General features: G+C 42.5%; 1 protein-coding gene across 1 annotated transcript in view; it reads right to left on the bottom strand.

Moving 5' to 3' along the window:
- The window catches only part of b4galnt4a (beta-1,4-N-acetyl-galactosaminyl transferase 4a), a 131,880-nt gene that overhangs the window by 105,601 nt on the left and 2,568 nt on the right, over window positions 1-23,711 (bottom strand).

Raw genomic sequence — 23,711 nt, 5'->3', positions numbered from 1 at the left:
AAGAGACAGAAGAAGTAGGAAGAGGCTGAAGGAGCGATATGGGAAGAGGGAATGGAGGACAGTGGCCAAAGTAATAAGATGAGAAAGAGGGTAACCTTAATCAGCCACTCACCTGAATGTAAACACGCGGGCACAAGCAAACACACACACGGACATATACATTAAACCACACACCAAAACACCTACAAACCTGGTGGGTGTGAGTTTGCACAGCAGTACTCTCTGTTTCATTACAGGCCCATTTTCTCCACCTAATACCCAGAAAGGAGCTGGTGATAAGGACTCTTCTCTGTACACAACATCTCATTTGAGCAGAGGAAATTGGAAAGAAGAGGAGAAAGGAGGAGAGCATGGAGAGGTGAGAAGGGGAGCAGATGAGGGGTAAAAGGACTGGACAGAGGAGAGGAGGACAGTGGAGGCGAATGAATGTTTGCCAGAGCAGAGATAAGCCCGGTCAAAGGTGTGAGTCTGAGATTGGGGGACGAGTGGAGAAAAGAGGGATGAGGAGTGGTGTAGGTGAGGAGAAAGGGAAAGAGAAGAGAGCAGACGGAGGGGTAGATAGAGATAAGAGGACATGGTGAGGGATGCTAAAGAGCAGCGGAACTAATTTTCCTCTACCTCTTTTTTATATTTCTCAGCAGCGGAATGAAAAACGTGGCGTGGGTAGGACGTCATAGCTAAATGGAAAAGGATTAGATTGAGAAAGCAATCACATAGGGGTAAGAGAGGAACAGAAAAGACATATGAAGAAGTGGATGCAACACCAACTCCAGCCACACTATCTAAGGCTGAACTGAGGGTCAAAAGGAAACAAAAACAAGCAGCAGCGATGCACACAGAGCGGCAATAATGCACACGATGCTCACTGCTCAGGACAACAGGCTAGCAGAGCTCCCACTTTGGCCCGTATTGCGGGTCACAAGGAAACACTGGAGAGTTGGGTGACAATATTACTCATAACACAAAATCAAAGGACCCTGGGCTGTGTCAGGGGACATGAGTAACACCAAAAGCCAGCCAAGAGCAGAGCAAAATCTGTGGGGGGGGGATCTTACTCACTACAGCATCTCTAGCCATAAGGAACTCGGCCCAATTTGTATTCATTCGTGCAAACAGGGGCAAACAACCGAGGAGGATAGCAAACACACATGCATACACTGCAGGGTCCCCGCTCTGGGCATGCAAACGCGTGTCAACAATACAGTAGGACCAAGTAAAACAAGCAAACGAGCACACAAGCACAGGAACACACATCAGACAAAAGGAGTGTGGTAAATATTGGAGTCATATTAAAAATTTGCTTGGTGAAAATCAGTTACTGATATGTTTCTTTCAATCCATACTATTCGTTGTAATTTTCTCATAAAGTTTGCACGCCTGGAATATAAGCTTAATATTCTGTTTCCTAAAAAAAGTGTAAAAAAAAAAAAATAATGAAACCTGAAACACATTTTATTTAAAATCATATTCTGTTGGTGAATTAATCCATGCAGTAAATCTAGACTCTTTGCCTACAAACAAATCCCACTGCCATCCTTAGCAGCCTCCACCCATCTGTTCCCGCTCTGTGCAGCATCCATCACGAGGCCTAATGGTGGACCGATACTGTCAAATGCTTACTACTCAGGATGAATTGAGCCCCGACTCGCCACCGTTGACCGGGCTAGCGCTTGACACAAGAAACCAGGTCAAGTTCTCTGAAGATGGAGAGGGCTGCTGATCATGCACGCGCATTCACAAAAGACACATGCCAACAAACTGACTCGCACCCAAATGTGCACACACAGACACACATGAACGCCCATCTGCGTATTCATTTATAAACGTACAACGTATAACATCTTACTGAGTTGCCCTTAGACAATCAGGGAGAGGAGATGCACTATTATTATCAGAGAGCTCCGTGGCATGATTACTGGCTGACAATTACATTAAAGCCATTATTGCCGTGATTCGTTGATTCCCTCTGTGTTTTCTTAGCCAGCTGAAAAGACAAACAACTGGCCGGATGCCCTCAGCCAGTTGAAATGGTTGATTAGAGAAGCAAAGGAAAGAGGGGAATGCAGTGAAATCCTTGATCGAATAATTTGTCTATTTCTCCAAACACACATAAGGAGATTGAGGAAGATACACTGGTCCCCTGTGTCACTTCAGGGACTACTGGGAGACATCAGCTCAGCGCACTATTTAGGCACAATTAGCAACAGAAGGAGAGACAGAGGCAGCTCTTTGTCCTTGCACATTAGGCAGACCTCAAAGTAATTACCAGACCACAAAAAAGATACCAAAGTAGGAGAGAAGTTAATGTAAACTAGACCAGACAAACCAGACCTACAGTCTGGAGGGAAAGAAAAGAATCCCTGAATGTCACTTATAAAAGTAATATACACTCACAAACAGAGATTTTGATGCCTATTTTAAATGAATCAGGGATGCAGACAGCATGTAGGACACGGCTGGCTGGCAGGCAGACAGACAATCTCAGGGAACCATGTTTCTATTCACAAACACACACAAAAGGGGCTTTGGAGAGAGCCCTCGGAGGTTAGGTCTAATCCTGCTCCAACTCTCACGATGCCACTCAGACCTATTGTTCAGTCATGAAAAGCACGGGCAATCTCCATGAACTGATGTGGAAGTATATAAGGGTCAGCGTTGTGTTTGTGCCTGTGTGGGTTTAAGCGCAGAACAAAAACACAGCTGGTTATTTGCGGTTGTGCTGAAGTCGTATTTCATTACCTTCACAGTGTTTGCATCTATATTGCTTGTTTACGCACAAAGACGAAAAAATAAATGATGTTCTCTTCTGTAATTAACACAGTGTATTCATGCTAGAGCGTGTCCTACAAACACAGGAATACAGGAACCCTTTCATTTAAATGGTAAACTTAAAGCTGCTATAATAAATATTTTTGTATCAACTAAATCGATCAAATGACTACATGTATCCAAAAGGTGTCACTGATAGTGAGAAGACGTAGCAGATCTATGAAGCATTTCAGCATCTTTCTACTCATTGTTTTGCTTTTACTGCAAGCAAACTAGCTTGTTTACAGCTTGTTTCCCTTGTCCAGGAGTAGTCAAAAAAAAAAAACATCAATTAAAGCAGGTTTTAAGGATGTTGAAACTCATTATTTCTAACTTATTTAGCTTAAATCAGCTTTGTTAGAACTTAAAAATTATGGATGTGCAACCATTAGGCTTTTGATTGCCTGTTCAAAGACAGGACTATGTTTTAACGCATTTATGACTGTGAGAGCAGCAATGATTTTGCTTTGTTTAACAAATGTATCTTCAAATACTGAGCAAACAAGTCTGTCATGATCTAAGCCAAGGAGCTGTTGCACACAAAAGTCTTGCTAGAACTACTCGAAAGATAAGAAATAAGTAGTTACAAGTCGCAAGTATAAACTTTTCTTTATAATAAAAAATATGAAATCAACAAAAACACAAATATCATGTGATCAGCAATACTGACACAGAATCAGCCAACTTTTACTCTGTAGAGGTCGTGACTGGCGAAAATATGGAGCAATAAGAGATAAGAGAGAGAGCGTTTTTCTCATTGTCTTGGCACTCCAGTGTGTATTGTGACCTTTTAGGACATAATCTGTAAACAGTGTTGTGGACAGAGCACTTCTAACTCCTAAATTGTGTCTTCAAGTTAATCTACATTAGGTTGGACGTGGCCCCAGAGAGTTTGGTTTATAAAAGGTGAATAAGAATGGATGGCTCTGGGGTATCTCTCTCCTCTCAGTAAAGTACAAAGAGCTTCTATTAGCCCTCATGACAATAAGTTTGTGAAGCATTATATGTGATAAGGGTTGAAGTAAAAAGAGAAAAAGAGAGAGAATCAAGCCCCTGAGGCCTCAAGTCTAGACTTCAGACCCAGCACCTCGGTAATCATTTTATCAGTGTTTCATAGTGTGTGTGGCTGTGTGTTTTGGTCCCAGCAGCTTAGGTTTAAGAGTAGTCCCTGTGTTCGCATGCAGCTCCCTGCAGCACCAGCTTGAAGCCAAGGACGTCTGCAGTTGAAGCACTGCATCACTGCTTTTCTTTCAAGATGACAGATAGCCACTAAGTCCAGATCCGCTCTGATTCCCTGCCTCCCTGCCACCCTGGGTCAGGGTTAAGTAATTGGCTTGGCATGGACTGCTCACCTATACACAACTGTACGGTGACACTAAATGGGCAACAGTTCAACATATTGTAATGTTACTATGAATCTTATCATAGCACATTTTAAGTAAATGCCCTTATGGGGTAATTGGTGAGTATGCTTAAAAAATATATATCTGGGAAATCTACTTCTTAAATATCACACATCAGGCGAATTGGCGTAGCGTGTCTCCGGTGGGCAGGATTGCATTAAACTTTTGGCTCCCATCTGAATTGCTGTTCGTCTGAGTTCAAAGCCATCGATTTGCACACCGCCTCCGCAGAGAAAGAAAAAAAGTGCCACATGCAGAAACAAGTCCCCATTGATTCCCTGATGGCATGAAAGGAACCTTGGCACGTATAGTGTGACACAAGAACAGTTAGCGCCTTCCTCTCATGATGGGGGATTTAATCAAATTGACAAGCCAGCAAAACAGCAGCAGAATCACATGATGCAGTTTTCTCATCATCTGTGTACGAAAGGCTGAGGCTGCTCCAGTGGTAGAATTTCACAGACTTTACCTCATTCTGTATCTACCCAGCATTAGCGGATCATGATTTAATTCTTGAGAGCGGTCCAACAGTGCACCAGCAAAGCAATATATGCATAAAAAGAAACTGTTTGTTCATGCACAGTAACATCTATGAAGTCATTAAAACAAGAATGGTGATGTGCCAGCCTTGCATACCGGGGAGCCTGGGTTGATTTTCTATCTGTGATTTATAGATGGTCCCCATCAACATGAGGACAGGCCCGCTGCGGTGCCTCTGAGCAAGGCACAGAATCCCTATCAACTCCAGGGCTGCAGTGCTGTCCTATAGGCAAAAAACGCCCCGATAAAAGAGGTTTAATATTTAGAAACATTCTCTGCCTCTGCTGTCATAGCCTTTCTTCCTGCTGGATCATTAACCTAGGTCAGGCTCCACATTAAACATCGGCTGGTCAGTCTGTCACCCTGGATACCCAGCGCCCTGTCCTAGTCAATGAGCCAGTGTGCTGATAAACGCAAACTGGGACAGTCATCATGGCAGAAATATCGACTGATCAGTGTTTGCCTACAATGCAGCGTGATTATCAAACAGGATTTTCCACAGAGAGAAGCAACCACTGACTTATGTCTGAATGAAGAGTATTGATTTGAAACAAGAGAAAAATGGCTCTTTAAGCTTTCAGGTTTTTGCAGCTTTTCTTTAAATTACCTTTTAATTTTGCATTTATTAAAGCCCATGGCAACGTTAGGACTTTTATCATATCACATTTGAGCTAAAAATGTCACATCTTTAACAAGAAACAAAAGCATGGGTGATGAAAGAGCCATGAGAGCACTGTCATTGTCTCATCTAGCTACCCGTGGTCCTCGGTTACATCATCTGAGTTTCCTTCCTCTGGCCATGTTGTGTTTCTATGCCACCCAATGTGAGGGGGATGGGGTAACGGCGAGGGGCCACAGAGGGCAAACCCAGCAGGGAAATCAGAGCTCTCTTTCTTTGCGTGATTCAATATCACGCTTGCGTACCCATGAATGGATGCCGAGACATTCGAGTTCAGAACCAAGGAATGAGCCGGGGCCTCGTAAGGCTTTAGAGAGGACGGGTCGGCCAGAGCCATGAGACTTAAAAAAACACAGAGTTTATATAGTCAAAAGAAAGAAAAATAAAAAGGGGGATAATGAGATAAAGTGGTTCACAAACAAATATGTTCGGACAGAATTCCAGTAAGAACCAGACTGACTTTTAGAAATAATTAAACGGCACTAAGGGTGTAAACAAAACCCTCATGTCATTCAGTCTTCCAGGAGCAAGATTTCAGAGGACTGCCTATGCCAGTGCCTTTTTACATCCAGGGAGCTGAATACCTTGACCCAGTCTCATCAGAACCCTAAGAAGTGCAGATAAGGGACCTGCAATTATCGCCTGAAGAGAGACCTGTTTTTAAACCTGCAGTTTATTCTACATTCAGAGCAGCCTGCTGTACAAAACCTCTAACCCTTCTGCTCACACTCACTGACAGTCCACACGTCAGTGCACATATCCCTCTGCGCTTGTGTTGCTGCCGGCTTGGCAAGCGGGTAGGAAAGGGGAATTGTGAATTATGAAATTGGATTAAGAGTTCGGGAATTCACTGAGCCCCATATTGTCTGTCAGATGCTCCAGAGAATATTTAGAAGGGAGAATATATTATTTTGGAGAAATGAAATAGGACAACTAGTGAATTGACAGGCTGGTAAAATGTAATAAGTCGGTGCTTTATAGGATGGTAAAGAAAGCGGAGAAACAACTGCCTAGCAGAGTTTACAAAAATAATTAAAGGAAAAACTGAATGAAGAGCAGGTGTATTTACATATACATATACATATACATACATAGAGCGAGAGAGAGAGATAGATAGAAGGATGTGGGGTGTCTGTCTCATGCTGTGCTGCCACTATTTCGCCTTCCTTTTCTATTAGAGTCCAGCAGTCTCAGAAACTCGTTGGATACAACCACATGCTTTCAGAAAGAAACTTGCCTTTGAATATTTGTCATGATGTGAGTGTGCCATGACTGGATGCATTGTTTTGTATGTGAGCAAACTGCCACATTAGTAAAGTGGTAGTAAAAAGCAGTAGCTAAGCATAATGAGAGAATTACCCGCTTTATTTTGCCGCTTGCATTGTAGTCATCACTGATGTTGTCTGCGCCTTTGATGTGTGCCCGAGTAGCCATACAAAGGAAGTGTGTAGACAGGCACGCAAAAAATTATAGTCATTAAAAACACTTCTTGTAACCCCATAAACAACATCACACATACCCACATGCACACACAGCAGTCTAATTACGTGATTTCTTGAGTGGGCTACAAACACGTCCCAACATCTTAGTTCCCAGATGGCCTTAAGATAAATGTTAGTGACCGCTTGATTGCATCTGCGTGTGTCCACAGAGCATCTCCAAAGCAAGGCATGTTACATGTGTCTGGCCCTGAAGCCCTCTGACACACCCATCAGCCTAACCCTCAATTAGTGAATCAGAGAGATTTAAAGAGGAAACACCGGAGGGAACGCTGGGAGGGCCCAAACGGCGATGGCAGGAAATTTTAAATAAAAGTGCCAGAGGGCAAGGAGAAAGAGAGGGGAGGAAGCGTGTTCAGAAAAGTAGCTGATGTCAATTTTTTGTTTTAAGACTTTGTGTGTTGACCAACAGACAATATGTTAAATGTCACATTTTTATTCCCCTTCTCCAGAATAACAAATAAAAAAGCTGCTATTTTGTGTGTTTTAATGCACAAGGTTTGAAAGAAAAATCAACCTGTTAATGTTTTTAGACTCTGAATTCACTGTCAAAATAGCAGCTACTGGAGATTTATCTTGCACGTGTGCCTATTTTGATGTCTGAACATGTACTTTCCTTTTCCATCTCTCTCTCCTTCTCTCACAGATAACTGGTCAAAATATACAGCGTGACAAGAAAATCATACGGGAAGACATCCATCATTGAAAAGGAGAAGAATTACCCAATGCAACCACACAGTTGTCTTTGCAGTGCACAATGCAATGTAACCAGAGATTTCTATTTTGCAAATCCTTTGGTCTTTCTGCTGTCACTTTTATCAGCAGGAATAACGCACTCTTATCCCAGTGCGTGGTTCATCAGGATAACATAGGTTTTATAAGAGAGCCTCTGTTGGGAGGGCAAAGCAGAAAGGATAAGTGAAATTTTCCCAGACTCTGGGACAGTTTGTCAGACAACTTAGGTTTAGATCCAGATTATTGCCTCACGTTCTCTAGAGGTGAAATATTACATCGAGGCAGAATACTCCAAAGCCTTTGTTTTCGGCTGCTGGGCAACAGTGTCAGACAGGCAGAGCCTACTCCTACTTTCCAGAGCTGTTCAGGAGTCAGGGAGTGTGGCAGGTTAAATAGGCTCTACCTCTGATTGTTAATCGGTCACAGGCGGGTCCTGGTCCAAGCCTTAATCAGCTATTAAACACTTTGAGTGGAAAAAAGACTCCTTGTGACACTCACTCCTAGTTTTATGCGGGAGTTCTGTCCCGAACGGGACAGCATAGGACAGCATAGAACCCCGTTCTCCTAAGGTTGTTGAAAGTGATTTTTGGGGAAATGAGGTTAATGACTACCTGAGGGAACAGAATGTGTGGCAGGCTGACAGAAAATGCCACAGAATAACTCTTGGAGCGCCATGGACCTCACAAAATGGCATGTTTCCTTTAACCAGTAAAGTTTGTAAATTTACAATTTGGACTGAGTGAACGTTTCACCCCGATGACTGCCTCCCTACTCTGTATTCTGGTTTGGCCTTATAGCTCCCAGGCAGCGAGATACACAGTATTTCCTCAAACAGAGAACAGCAGTGAGTGTCTGCCCTTTCTCTAGTACTGCTTGACAGGGAAAAACATACGCATAGGTTTGCTAGTTTTCTGAAAAGAGATCTAAGCCCTTAAACATGGTGTATTAACACAGCTGTCTATTTATCTATCTATGCATGCTCGTGTGAAATTTACCTTGGAATTACACATGCACAATATAAGCCCCTGACAATTATTTACCGCTTACCGGTCTTTTTCATGGCATAACAGGATAGTTTTGGTCATAAAAATCTTCATGTTATTCTTGTTACCAAACGGTTTAATTTCGGCAGCCTTAAAATACATGCAAATTTTTCAACAGTTGGGAATCCTTTGGGGAGATTTGTGCGATTTATTTTTGGCAATGGCACTATTCCTTGTTTAACATTTTGGATTATGGGTGTGCGAGGTTGTGTTCTGCTCTGACCTGAATAGAGTGCTAAAGTTGCTGAGGGCGGCAGGCTTGTCTGGGCTAACAGGACAAGGCCATGAGGCCCAACTCCCGGAGATGCTCAGTCAAGTAAAAACAACCACAATGTTTGTGGGATGGTGGACAGGGAGTGGAGCAATGACAGCCATTTTTAGCTTGACTTTTAAACTAGTGTCCACTTCATTCATCTTCTCGAACGGGTTGGGCTGCCACTGCTACGTGTGGGTGTGAGAGTACAGTCTTTTGTGCGTGTATGCGAACTCCGAGCGTGTCTGTCCACAGGGATGTGGTGTCAGACTCAGCTGACTCACATGTAGCTGTGTGAGTCAAGCTGCTGACAGGAAAATGTGGCAGTGGAAAGCTGATATAGGCTTCAGGTAGTTTCACCGTCATTTATATAATGGCTGAAGCACACAGAAACACTTGCACATACACACGCCGCACCTATAGAAATGCACACAGAGCTCATTTGTATGGCACCCCACCTGATTTCAGCTGTATCCAACTGTAACAACTCTATCCAACATCTTTTTTTGTGCGCTCAGCAGGTTTCAGGTTCTCTGCACTGATGGTTACACAACCTCTGTGTCAAATGATTAACAGTGATATAAAAAGCTCTGTTTTATGGCAGTATTCTTTGTGAAAAGCAATAAAGCCACAGTGTGATGTGGCTTAAAGGGTCCATAAGTTTTTAAAATATGTACAGTCCACATTAAGCCTGTTTTAAAATGAATCTCTTGTGGCAACTGGCGTCTGACGATATTTTCCTTCCTCAATTTCTTGGGTCTCCTTCACAGCTCCTGCACCTATTTTCCTCACAGCTGGAACTCAGGGGGGGGGATCCTACAGCTTAAATATGAGGCATGCAGATTCAGCCCACAAATGTGTGTGTGTGTGTGTGTGTGTGTGTGTGTGTGCGCATGTACCCCACAGGTGCGGACTCCCGAAACCCCGGAAGGAATAGAATCTAGGCAGCAAAATAGGAATCCCCTGTAGCATATGAATGAGCAGAGAGTGCTTGAATGAGGGAATGGATGGAACGGAGGGCATATGCGCGCGTGTGTGTGTTTCTGTGTGTGTGTGTGTTTGAGTGCGCGTGGGTACCAGCAAGGATAATATCCAACCCAGGAGGACAGCAGCCTGCAGCGGAGCACAGGCGCTACATTCTACAGACACATCACACACAGGCACTATTCTCACTGCAGCACAGACAGTGAGAGGTGGTGGTGGTGGTGGTGGTGGTGAGGGGGTGAGGGTGTCAGAGAGAGAGCTCCCTGTCTTGGCACATTGCAATGATGGAAGGACACCACCTGCAGAAAGGCCAAACCGCAGTCCAACTCCAAACAGAACAGTGGAAAATACACACCGTGGTAAACAGAAAGAGGCAAACAGACTCACTGGAGTCTGTGGAGCTCACTGGACCTGTTTAATATGTCATTTTAAGAACATTAAGTCTATCAATCATCGCTTTCATTGCCCAGCGCTCTGTAATGACCTTAACTAGTGTTGACTGTGTTGCTGTTGAGCAATAATTAGAAATTTTAGCCTTGCAGTAAGGAAAGAGCACATACTGAGGGAGTTCTGGCAACAGCAAATCCACTGAAATCCTGCAAGCACACAAAGAAATGACTTTGGTCAATGAACTCTCTGTGTTGTTCATTAATGATATATTTGTGAAGAAAAAAAGGCAAAGATACGGAGAACAAAAAAAAAATCTAGATTTCGGAGAAACATTGGATGGAGAGACGTGAGAAGAACCAACTCCGCAGACCAAGTTGAAGCTGGGTGAAAATTTGTTGGAGCCGTGTGAATTTCGGCTGACCTCTGGGACCCAAGCGAAACCTATATGACCTGGCTGATAAAATAATACTCAGTCTTGTTACGCCTTTTGCTGGGTGATGTTTTATGTTGTTATAATTTGTCCCACATACTTCTTATTTGACAGGAACAAGAGATCAGACTTTTCTCTTTTGCCCACTGCATTCAATCATAATGTGTCAAACCCCTGCAGCACACCACCATATGTGCCACAACCTCACTTTCCTTTCATTTCTTTCTCACATAAGTGCAGTAAATTGCACACACAGTAATACACTGCACCTATCTAAACACTGGCAAACAGGAAACCATCAATGCAAGTGAATTGACACAAAAAGAGCAAAGACAGCAAAGATGGCGTGGACAGTCCATACTGTGCCATATGTTCAGGTAAACACAGCTCTTAACAGCAATCTGAAATTATATTAAACTTAACCCAACTGAGTGAGGCCTTCACCTGCACACTGAATGAGTGTGTCTCCATCTGATCAGCCTAATAAACAGAGTCAGGTTGCGCATGTGATGACTCCGTTTGTAAGAGCAGAACTCTGACTTAACTGAGACTTGATTGGATGATTTTGTTTTTTCAGAGCACCAGCAAGCGAACAAATTATTCCTCTATGTGTCCACATCTATTGTGTGTGTGTGTGTGTGTGTGTGTGTGTGTGTGTGTGTGTGTGTGTGTGTGTGTGTGTGTGTGTGTGTGTGTGTGTCTGTCTGTGTGTACGCGCGAGTGCACATTTCATCTGACAAATGTGCGGGCTGAAAGCAGATTAGTATGAAGAGGCAATATAATCAACATTCCTACAATTCTAAGCATGAGAGTGAGATAGGGAGGAGAAGACGAGGCCTATTCTATGTTAACACACTGGACGGACCCTGTTTGCAGAAGCCAAATCCAGAGCCAAATCACACTATCACTCTCTCCATCAATACTAGGTAGGAAACTGTTGTTAACAAAAATGTATCTTCTTTTCACTCCTTCATTTACCCTCAGACACAGGCACACAAAAATTATAAAAAGGTACGTGGAGCTGCAAAACTGCAAAATTTTAAACCCGATAGGAATCTCCATACTACGCTGGGTTTTAAAAAGATGCTTTCACTGCAGCTGTCACTGATACTGACTGTGCAAGAGGTGTTGACGCAGTTTGTACCCCAAACATACTGCACAGTCAGCAGAAAAAAAAAGAAGAAAAAAAAAAAAACTTTGATAAGGGCATTTGTGCATTTGTGACAAGCTTCTACAATAATGAGCATTAACTCGGCAAGCAAAATAAACTGTTGAAATCATGAAATATAGGTGAGTTACATGGGCACACTTTGTCGTCAAAGTGATTGGGCTTGATTCAATCTAATTGCAAAGAACAGAGAGGCTCTGAGATAGAAGTGGTGGAGACCCGTGATGTAGCTGCTAAGAGGTTTATTTCCAGAGAGCCATGGCGGGTGATGATGTGGAATGCTGCAGTCCACAGTGGGGTCTGAGGGAGACCAAAGCAGTTAATCAAGAACAAAGATATTAAAAAAAAGGGAAAAACCCGCAAAGACTAAAACAGATGAGCATGACACCATCACAGTATGGAGGATTTATGGAAGTACCTTTTATTTAATTATGAACAGGTAATGATGGCTACTGTTAGGATGAAAACTGACCTTTCTGGTGCAGGATGGTCTCACTGTATGTGCAGTATGTAAATATAATACTTTTATTGACATTCTACTCGTTCATGTGTCCAAAAAAAAAAAAAAAAAAAAAAAAAAAACACATTTATGAAATGTAGTTGTTTGTTGTTCTTTCTATTATACTTTTAATGCCCTATAATGTGTTTGCATAAAAAAAAAAAAACATGCAGGAATTGTCATGGAGTTGACTTTACCGTCCTTTTAATGTGAACGTATTCCATCCTGCGCTTAGTTTCTTTATATTTTTGAGGAGGAGAGAGCCAAGGAACAAGCCTTTTGTTGTACAGAGCCGACTATATTATTTTACATGCACAACACAATAAAACTGGAATTTCAGGTCAGTATGTGCAGCATGCCAACTCATCCCACTAACAAAATCATATACACAACCTTGGCTAAATTAGGAAACCAAATGTTTATCTGGGTTTTCTTTTCATGTATATGCAACTATAAATGTGTACACATATATGTAAACACATCTATAACTTGTCCGACCCACTTTTAACGAAGTACATTAGAAATCTTGCTCTATTCTCCAGCACTCAATGAATACAAGGCCTTGACTGTTCTCTCTATTCTCTGGAAAACAATCAGAAGGTCAGAAAAAGCACTAGACCGATGTATTATACCCATCGGCTCATTGCCAGTCCTTCTATCCTCCCCAGCAATGTAAAAACACCTCATTTCCACTGCCAGGGCGGGTAGCAGCAGCATTTTGACAGAGAGATAATAGAGTTGAATTGTCTTGCTTTGCTAAGGAAGGTGAATCTCCATGTCAAATGCAGCCAGATGAAAAGCTTGCATTTGTCCCACATCTCATTTGTAGGTGTAAAAATTGATCTTAAAAAAAAATAAAATAAATAGAGGGTGGCATGGATGTGTCATTTTATGGAGGAAAGAAGAGCCTGAGAACCAAAAAGACAACAAAGATGAGCAACCAAGCCAGAAGGAAATGTGAGATAAGAGGGCTGAGGAGGCGGTGGGAGAAAGTGTGGCGACATTAGATATACAATGGCCTCTCTGTCAGACCATCTTTTAAGAATGTCGCCTCTGTGCCATCATGTAAACGAAGCCATTAAGCAATCAGCACAGATGTAAATCCCCAATGCTGAGCAAAACTCAAGATAACCACAAGCACGTCCATGCTTCACACACTTTGCCTCTAAACACTGCTGTCCTTTGATACAATTTAGAAATATATTCAGATAATAAGCCTCAGGTGCTGTTGTCAATCTGTTATTTGTTGCTGATCTTTTATATCCTTTCACTTTATAGCCTTTAAGTTCAGTTTGTCCTTTCGTCACCATTTGCTGCTTTCCATTGCTGTGAAGAATGTTGCCGCTGCCTTAGCACGTCATCAGCAACGTTGCAGAGTGAACAATACAACTGTCCAGGCCATCAGAAAACTAATATTTCTCGCACAACGGAGAAGAAGTTCTACGGTGAAGAGTGTCACAAGAGGAACAGTGGAATGGGAAACTAGTCTATCTACTGTATGAGGTAATATTTTATGTGAGGGTCTCATGGTACATGTAAAGTTGTGAAAAAGGATGTGTAGCAAAAGATGAACCTCAAGCTAGAGATTTCAGATTTTATAACTTACCAAGTTGGATCTCAGGAGGCCAGCATTACTTTTTGCCCAGGAGGAAAGAATTTATAGCAGTGCCCTTGGCTGCAGCTATCATCATGTTAGATAGAGAATACTGCCTGATATACTGTACTTGAGACGAAGTCAATAAAGGCTGAGATTTAAGAGCGATTTTCTCATTGGTGATTTGATGAACTGGCCCAAACCCAGCCATGTAATTGGTAGAGGCTCAACCTGAAGGTGAGAGAAGTGGCCTTTCCTGGATGTCTAGCCAAGGTAGAGAAAAGTCTAGTTCGGGCACTTTTGAACCTTTTATCTGTCTCAAGTCAAGAACATCAACAGTGTCATGGGAGGCAACTTTAAGAGTTGGAGAAGTAACGCCATTTAAAACCATTTTGCTCTTTGTAAAATCTTTGATGCTCATAATTTTCCAAAAACATGCTGCAGTTATAACCTTCTTTTTGCCTGCAACTATTCCCCAGAGCAGCTGCCACAAATACAAACTAAGCTATTAAAAATAAAATATTGTCAGTAAAAGAGGCAACAACAAAAAAAAAAAAAAAAAAACTTTTACTGATCAAAAGATTAATAGCCGTGATTTTCTATCAGCTGGTTTATTGTGATTGAGACTCAGACAAGAGGGATAAACAAGAATTTGAGTGTGGTACATTGAATGCTAAAACAGGGTATATAATTACGGTGAATTATATAGAAGTTAAATTAAGGAAGAAACGTCAAAATTCAGTGCACACTGGCAGGGCTCAAAGCAAGTATGCACTGTTATACAAACACAAAAGCAGCTCCAGAATAAACAGGAAACTTTCCTCTTCTCTTGAATATCTTTCCTCATGACTGGTCACAATAGAAAAAAAGAGAACAGTGTTTGACAGTCCTCAGAGAGCAATGCCGCACTCCTTCACAAAGCAGCTCACATGGTAATCAAGCTGGAAAGCAGGCCTTTGAGACGCATAACAAAAGAATGACAAAGTGCAGCCCTTGTTCTTGCTTTCTTCTTCCGCCTCCTCCGAAACTCCTACGCTTCATGCAGAGAAATAAGATAAAGATGGAGACAGACAGATGTAAAATACAAATTGGATGGCAGGTGAGATAGAACCAGATGGAATGTAAGATGGGATAAAATAAAAAAAAATAAAAAAGCTACAATGATAAAATAAAATAAGTCAAGAAGCGAAGATACACTATCCAGCTCAACTAACTAATGCTAAAACACTATGAGAGTTTCACATTTGGATGCTCTCAGCAGGGGAGCCCCGTCAGACGTGCTGTTGAGCAGTGGGGAACCTTATCACCATCACATCATATTCTAGGTGTTTTCTTTTAGATTTAGAGCTAGATATAAAGCGCAGGATTTGGTTTTATCTAAAAGGCAACCTGACGTGTTAGTGAAAGCCCTTAAATGTCAAAGTTAAGGAAACTTCCAACTCCCCCCTCACTGCTCAATTTTACCCAACAAACTTTTATAAATGGAGATGAATTGTTATCCCACCTCCAGATCTGATTCCGCAAACATGTAAATATTCACAAGTGAGTGTTGAGCAGTGAGAATGTCCAAGATGGTGATTTCAAAAGAAAACATGAGTGAAAGGGAATACGAGTGAAAACTACAGAGAGAGATGCACACAGGGACAGGCAAGTTACGGTCAATCTACTCCCTTATATCAAGGGTATCCATTTCTATGACTTTTCAACAGAGCTGTAAAAAAATCCACAAAGCTGATTACAACCAACATCTTTGTCCCAAAAAATTCTGCCTCCTCTGTCTCTCATGTTTGTCAGTCCCTCTCCTCTGACCCTTTCTGTCTTTGCTGCGAGCCAGCACAGCCTCGAGGCGTGGTGACCTTTTTCCCCATTAACCACCACTACAGAAAGCTCATTCTGAGCAGCAGGGAGCGCACAAACACACACTCTTTGATGATTGATTGAAATCCTGCAAGGTCTGGATCACTTACAGTAAGGCAACACCAGAGATTATACAGCCCAGCGCTGCGTAGAAACCCTATGAAAGAAAATCCCTTCTGCAGAGGTGGAGAGTAAAGAGCGGAACCGAGCCTGAGCACGGGGAAACTGACAAATCCCATCATGACAAGGATCATGATCGTCTACAGTCGATACTCCCACCTGAAATCTGTCTCTCTGCCCTCCCTCCTTTCTCCTTCACTCTCGGACTGTTTCTCATTTCTTAAAACTCACCACCAAATCACTCTCCGCTCTCTGATTCACACTCCCCTCCTCTCTCCCTGAAGTGTCCCAGTAGATTGTCCAAATTGTGTGGTTTTTATGACACTCTACCGAGGATTCTGGTCTTAATTAAATCTTGATGGCATTTTTAACAGTACGATTGCTGCATTATTAGACACCCCTGCTGTATAAGCTGGCTGCATCTGAAGGGCTTTCCACAGTTAAGTTCATATGTTGTGTACACATCCACGTAAGGAACCAAAATTCCATATACAAACAGATTACACTCATTGTGCACTGTGAAGGGCTAGGTTTATTATGAGTCACAGCCACATCCTCTCCTGATGCATCCTGCTGCATGTCCCACCTGTTGCCTGAGAAGGGTGCCCTTCTTCTGCCCTGTCCCTCCTTCCCAAATGTTCATCCCCCATTCGCAGCAAACGTGCCAGCGGGCAGACAGTACCATCATTCAGCTGCTTCCTCTTCTGCTCGGCTAAACACTGGGGCTAAAGTGCAGACGGCAGCGAGATCGGGGAAGTGCACACTCACAGACACATGCAATAGCACACTTGCAGAAAACAAACTACATCACACATACACATTTCCCTCTCACTTACACTAAATCTTTGTTTCACTCACTTACTCTCTCTCTCGCACACAGACATGCGCACACGCACACGCACACACGCACACACACACACACACACACACACACACACACACACACACACACACACACACACACACACACACACACACACACACACCTCCTGCGGCAAAGCAGTGGCTGTGGGCCAGAACTCTCATCTGCATGGGGCAGAGCTGGTACCTTGATGGTGGCTTGTTAGGCAGGCCAACACAAATTCCATTAACCCTGAGGTTAACGCACTCTGGACCTGTGTTTTTCCAACGCTTTTCCTCACCTTCCAATGTAGCCTAGTTTCTCAATCCTAAAGTTAGGTACGTAAGTATTTCGACAGTGACACAATTTTGCCTCTGTACATCACCACAATGGATTTCAAAAGGAAGCCATCGAGATATGTTTGAAGTGTAGACTTTCAGCTTTCAATCAAGAGGTTCAAGGGGTTTAACAAAAATATTGCATTCCAGTTAGGTGTTGATGCAAATGAAGAAGGCCATCATTAGGCTGAAAAAAACAAAACAAATCTATCAGACAGATGGCAGAAACTTCAGCAGTGGCCCATCAACAATTTGGTACATTCTTAAAAAGAAGGAATGCACTGGCGAGCTCAGCACCACCAAAAGGCCTGAAAGACCACCGAAGACATTTAAAGAGGATGATCGTAGAATTTTTTCCTTGGTGAAGAAAAACCCCTTCACAACATCTAACCAGGTCAAGAAAACTCTTGAGGGGGGCAGGTGCATCATTGTCAAAGTGTACAATCAAAAGAAGCCTTCAGGAATGTAAATACAGAGTGTTTACCATAAGGTGATAACCACTGGCAAGATCCTTTTGACAGAGGAAACCAAGATTAACTTGTACCAGAATGATGGGAAGAGAAGAGTATGGAGAAGAAAAGGAACAGCTCATGAACCAAAGCATACTGCATCATCTGTCAAACATGGCGGAGGCAGTGTTATGGCATGAGCATGTATGGCTGCCAATGGAACTGGGTCACTGGTGTTTATTGATGATGTGACTGCTGATAGAAGTAGCAGGATGAATTCTGAAGTGTATAGGGCTGTACTATCTGCTCAGATTCAGCCAAATGCTGCAAAACTGATAGGATGGTGCTTCATAGTACAGATTGATAATGACCAAAAACATACTACCAAAGCAACACAAGAGCTTCTCAAGGCAAAGAAATTGAATATTCTTCAATGGCCAAGTCAGTCATCTGACCTCAACTCAACTGAGCATGCTTTTCACGTCCTGAAGACAAAACTGAGGGCAGAAAGACCCACAAACAAGCAGATACTGAAGGCAGCAGCAGTAAAGGCCTGGCAAAGCATCTCGAGGGAGGAAACTCAACATCTGGTGATGTCCATGGGTTCCACACTTCAGGCTGTCATTGACCGCAAAGGATTTTCATCCAAGTATTAAAAATAATCCATATATATATTTATGTTAGTTTGTCCAATTACTTTTGAGCCTCTGAAAATGAGGGCCTATGCACTATGTGCACATGTATATGAGAATGAGCAAATGCACAAATATGACAACATGTGCAATGAAATGTAAGCAAATGAATATATACATAAGAAGAGCATGAGGTATTATTTCACCCCTCTTAATCCTTCTGTTGTCTCCAACTCCACCAGGCAGGTCCTACAATAGGCATGTTGAGGATGCTGCAGTGCGATTTGTTATGGGGACATCCGTCATCCTCCTTGAGGAATTACCCACAGACGGAGATTTACTGGGTTGGTTAGATAAGCTGTGGGGCAGATTCATGGTTGAGTCTGTCCCCATCCCTGCTCCCCAGCGACAAGCTAACAACGGACTGACTGCCACATGTGTATGCTTTTATGACACAACCTTTTAAATGAAATAAGATGTCAAAGATACAGTCGCTGCAAATTAAATGACTGTTTCATATATAATGAAGTTTCTCTATATGAGTATTGTTAAATTTAATTATTTCTCAATGATTGCAGAAACAGACATATGGATTATAAAATCCACTTTTCTATCATCCGGGTTTCTGCAGCAATAACTTCTGTCTGTAAATTGATCTATATGCTTACAGTACCGAATTGGAAATTGGAAATAGTGCTGTTAAGCCAGGAAAACAGTATGGCACTAAAGAATATAAATCACCACATTAGTACAGCTAAAATTTCAGAATTCACTCATTTTAAAACTTTTTAGAATATCTGATTAACAGAGGCCCAGCATTCCTAAATGGAAGCAATATTTAAAAGTCGCACCAACCAGCTGGGTTCACACGTGTCCCAGGTTTAACATGCCGAAACCACTTTGTTGATGCAGACTTGCCGACTGCACACACACTGGGCTCAGTGCTCCTTTAAAAGCAGCTCAATTCAGCTCTGTCAGAAACACACCTAAGATATACAAAATGACCGTCTTGGAAATTGCTTTTTACTAAGCATGTAGGTTTGTTTGTGTCTTTTTGTTCTGTTCTTCCCTCTTCCATTAAAAAATGTTCCATTTCATCAAAGGTGGAAGTGGGAACCAGGCAACTGCATTATTCACAAATCTGAAAAGGTAACTGACGATATTAATTGTTGCATGAATAAATGATAACACGAAAAGGTGCTGTGTATGTGTTTAACCTCCTGCACACACTAAGGTGGTGTCTGTTACAATTTTGCTGCCAGTGTTTCCGGCGCAGGTAAAGCTGACTGACCGTGAGAACCACAGGAGCTAAAATTAGGGAAGGTGACATCGGAGGGCATGGTTACCATGACAGCGAGCCAGCCTGAGGGCGCTGCTGTTGAGAGACAACAACAAACCAAATCCAACTGGATAGTGAACTGCAACTATATCCAAGCGTTTGAATGTGTGTGGTTCTTTAATTCAGTTTTAACTGTCCCTCTCTCTAAGAGAATATTACTACAATACAGTGACACTGCATCCACAAGTTGTGTCTGTTTTGTTTTTAGTCTCTCAGCGGATATTTAACGCACTCCAGTTTCCTCAAAACCTGTGAAAGCATTGGTCTTGATGAAATCAACTCTGAAACATCTCACCAGCCCAACACCACACGCTCCTCTCCCATATGTTGTCTCCATGGGCAACCAAGCAGCCAATCTGTCGAGGCCCCTGAGACTTCCCCTCTCTGACTTCCTCCTTATCCCTTCAGAGCAGTGATGATATCAAGTGCAAGTGTGTATTGTGGGCTATTTTACAAATATATAGGAAACATATTTGTGCGTTTGGGTGGGGGTAGTGGAGTGTTTATATGCATATGTGTGTGCTTCCACATGTGTAATCACAGTCAATCAATAGAGGCCTGTATGCAGCCAGCCTCCTCCTCCTCCTCCTCCTCCTCAGTGGACCTGTTGATGCTGGAAAACAGGGGGGCTGTTGTACAACTGGGTGGCCGCATAAATGTGGCACTCATCTAATATGCACCGCAGCGCTGCCTGCCAACATACTTCCTCATTGAAATTCTGATTAAATAAGGCCAGTCTGGTCAGTGCGCAATCTGAAAACTATTTAATTATACCTTTTTTCGGCTTTCCCCATCATCACAGTCACAACAGCTACCTTGGCTTTTAAGAAAAATAAAATGAATGCCCTAAGAAACACCCACAGCACAGATGTTTTATAGGAAAGGAAGTTACTTTAACTTTTAGACTTTTGTTAAAAATCTGCACCCTGTGCCCAAATAGTCAAGTTCCTCACTTCTCAAACTATCGTTCATGTATGCCATCATTTGCCTGAGATTAGATCTCCTTCTCTCCTATCTCACTTTCTGCTTTCTACAAATCACAAAAAGGTGAGTGAACTGAATCACCATTCTATCACAAGTCTATCACACAGCTCCATCCTGTACTGAATAATTTAGTGGCAGAAATGATGGCCCATTTCAATATGGCTGTGACTGGCTTAGTGCTCTGAATGATGACAGTTCTGAATCAAAATGACCCGATGACACTTCTGTGTGACTGATTTCTATGCATATCAACCAAAGTGTGATATTAATGACCACATGACTTCTGAGTACTGATGTGTTTGTAAACAGGCTGGGTGAGCGATGTAATGGCTCATTTAGACCGAGCAAAAACCCTTTTAAGACAGGATGTAAACATGACTAGCCAGGTAAAAACATTAACATTCCTATTTAAGGTGGGTCAAGGCAATTAACACTTGCCAGGAGTGATTTTCTTTCAACGCAGCACTCACAGACTTGTCAGACAGTTCACAGTGTCACTTTCCATTACCATTCCATGAACAGATTCCCATATTTGTGTCTTTTTTGCATATCCACCAGGATGCACATAAGGACGCACATACACATTACTGCCAACTGCAAAGGTAACAGCAGGTGGATGTAATGTACCAAAAAAGGTAGCAATGCCCAGATAAAAGGAGAAGAAGGTCACAGCAAACTGGTCAGTGCAGAGCAAGTTACAAAGCAAACTATTTTAAAATGTTTTATGAGGTAGTAAATGTATTCAGCAGGTTTGTTGAGATACACACACTCAGTGAGAAAAATTGATCGTATACAAAACCATGTTTCTTTGCCATGGGGGACTCCACAGGGGTGCCATTAAAAAAGGTGCTATATGTACGTTTTCTCTGCCATCGAACATGGCTTCTTGCTTGGAGCAGGTGGGGGTGATGGTGCTTGCCAAGAGCTTCAGCCATCGTTGTGTTTACAATACAAGAGGTTATAATACGCCCTCTGAGCAGCACTACTTCTTCGGGACAGCGTGTACACTACAGTGACTCGCTATTGGAAAATGACAAGACAGGCCGGCTGAGCCAGGGCTAGCTCGTTAGTATGCTAACTGCAGTAGAAGAAAAATAGAATAGAATATTCTAATAGAAAAATAAATAAAAACAAGGGTTAACACTGGCATTGTGTTCCACCGCTGGAAACAGCTCTTGGTGAGTAAAGGAATAAAGTGTGATGCTGTACTCGCAAACAGCTGTTAACGCTAACGTTGGCTATGTAGCAATAGCGAAAACTTACAAAAAGCACCTTGAAGAAGGCCTCTTCTCCAAGTTTCAGGCCTCTGCTTCCTCATTATGTTGAGCCAGTCAGACAACACAGGAGCACACTGAGGTGAGTACAGCTAAGTTTGAAACACTTCATAAAATCATCTGCTGTCAACGGTCTCCGACACGCTTCCCTAATCATCATTCACAATTAGACAGACGCAGCCTCAATGGGGCACTTTAAGACAAGATGTTTATTTCTCATGAGTCTGCTGGTCATATGCCAGAAAGAAATTGTCTAGTGGATGAAGTACTAGTAGCAATCTGTCTGATACGTGTGCTTTCCTGAAAGAGAGGATTTAGTTGTGATAAATCTAATTTCCTCCAAGATGAGGACAAGCGGAATGGAAATTTGACAAATTGTCATTTCATATTCAAATAAGGGAGGACTCAGGCCAAAAATGAAATTACATTATTTCTACCTGCCCTATCTCGGTGCTAAGAATCAATGAAGATTCTTGCGTGAACAGAATACTACCAGCCTGATATGAATATTTACACACTTCATAGAGCCCCATATTCAGTAATGACTACATCTCACTTAGAAACCCTTGGTGGGAGAGGGGACGTGTTATTCTTAAGAGGTTAAGTGAGCTGACCTGCTCACATGCCTGCCCATTGGAAGACAGTCAATTAGACAAACAGACCAGCACAGCACAACAGCTTCCTTCCTCATCAGACGGTTGCGAGGCAGACAACAAAGCTGAATCCTTAAAATGAGGAACAAAGTAATATCAAAAATGATCAGCGTATGTGGGCTCTGCGATGAACGCAAGGGTCTGTCATGCTCTTGGGCAAGTTAACACAAGATCAGCAGCAACTTTGTGGGCAGCGAAACCACACAGGCTAAAGAACGCACAGTGCAATCTGCCTCTACTTTAGTGGGAGCGCAGGGAGTAGATAAAATATCATGACCACCTGTACAATGTAGTGCCATGCTACACAATAGCCCTGCAATAAATTAAGCTATTATGAGGCTTATAATGTACATTTTTTGTTCACTTTTCTTGAAACAATATAAGAGATTTAACATACCACATATAAATATGGAATCCACTGCAAGGATACTGTGTTGGTCTGCATTTTTACCCTAAATCCTGACACAAACTCACAACTGACTTAAGCTGCAGTTTTTTCGAATTGCAACAAGCCAGAGTGACAGCCTTCAGCCCTCCATAGGATTCAGGTCTCTCGTCCTCAGAAAACTAAATCTAGTCTGTTTCTGGGCAAAGCCCCCCCCAGATAAGATCGCAGACAATGAAATGATCCCGGTGTGTCAGTGCATCAGGCGTGTATGTGTGTCCGCGGCTTCTACTCTTCAAGGACATCATAATCACTGGGTATCACTTTACATGGACAGCTGCAAGAGATAGGGTACACCACCAACTCATGTTAGATCTGTAGTAGGTGATGATAAATTACATCATCCAACACCATTTTTTTTTTTTTTTTTTCTCATTAATAGTTGTTTTTCCTGTATATTACTCGGCATCATCTTCTGTTACAGCCAGCCACTCGTGCCGTGCACAGTGGATGGACGCAATACAGTTTGGGTAATAAGAAAGATCACGGCAGCAGGTGGAGATCTGCCTCCCCCCCTGCACTGCCCACCCCTTAATATTTTTCTAAGTGTGACTGGCACGCCTGTGACCTCTGAAGCCACCTTCATGAACAGCGCTTTGACTGTTAATGCTGAAGGCGGCGGCCTGGCTTTGGACCTGGCCCGAGACCGCGGTGCTCTTTTACTCAGCCTGGAGAAGGAAACGACTGTTAATTTATGAGACACGCTGCCGCTCTGCGTTACTTCTTCTTGTGGCAAGTCCAGTCCTCACCGCCA

The sequence above is a fragment of the Xiphias gladius genome, chromosome 8, assembly GCF_016859285.1.
Source record: "Xiphias gladius isolate SHS-SW01 ecotype Sanya breed wild chromosome 8, ASM1685928v1, whole genome shotgun sequence".
NCBI lineage: Eukaryota > Metazoa > Chordata > Actinopteri > Istiophoriformes > Xiphiidae > Xiphias > Xiphias gladius.
The sequence above is the reverse complement of the archived record's forward strand: the minus strand, read 5'-3'. Positions and strand labels throughout refer to the sequence as shown.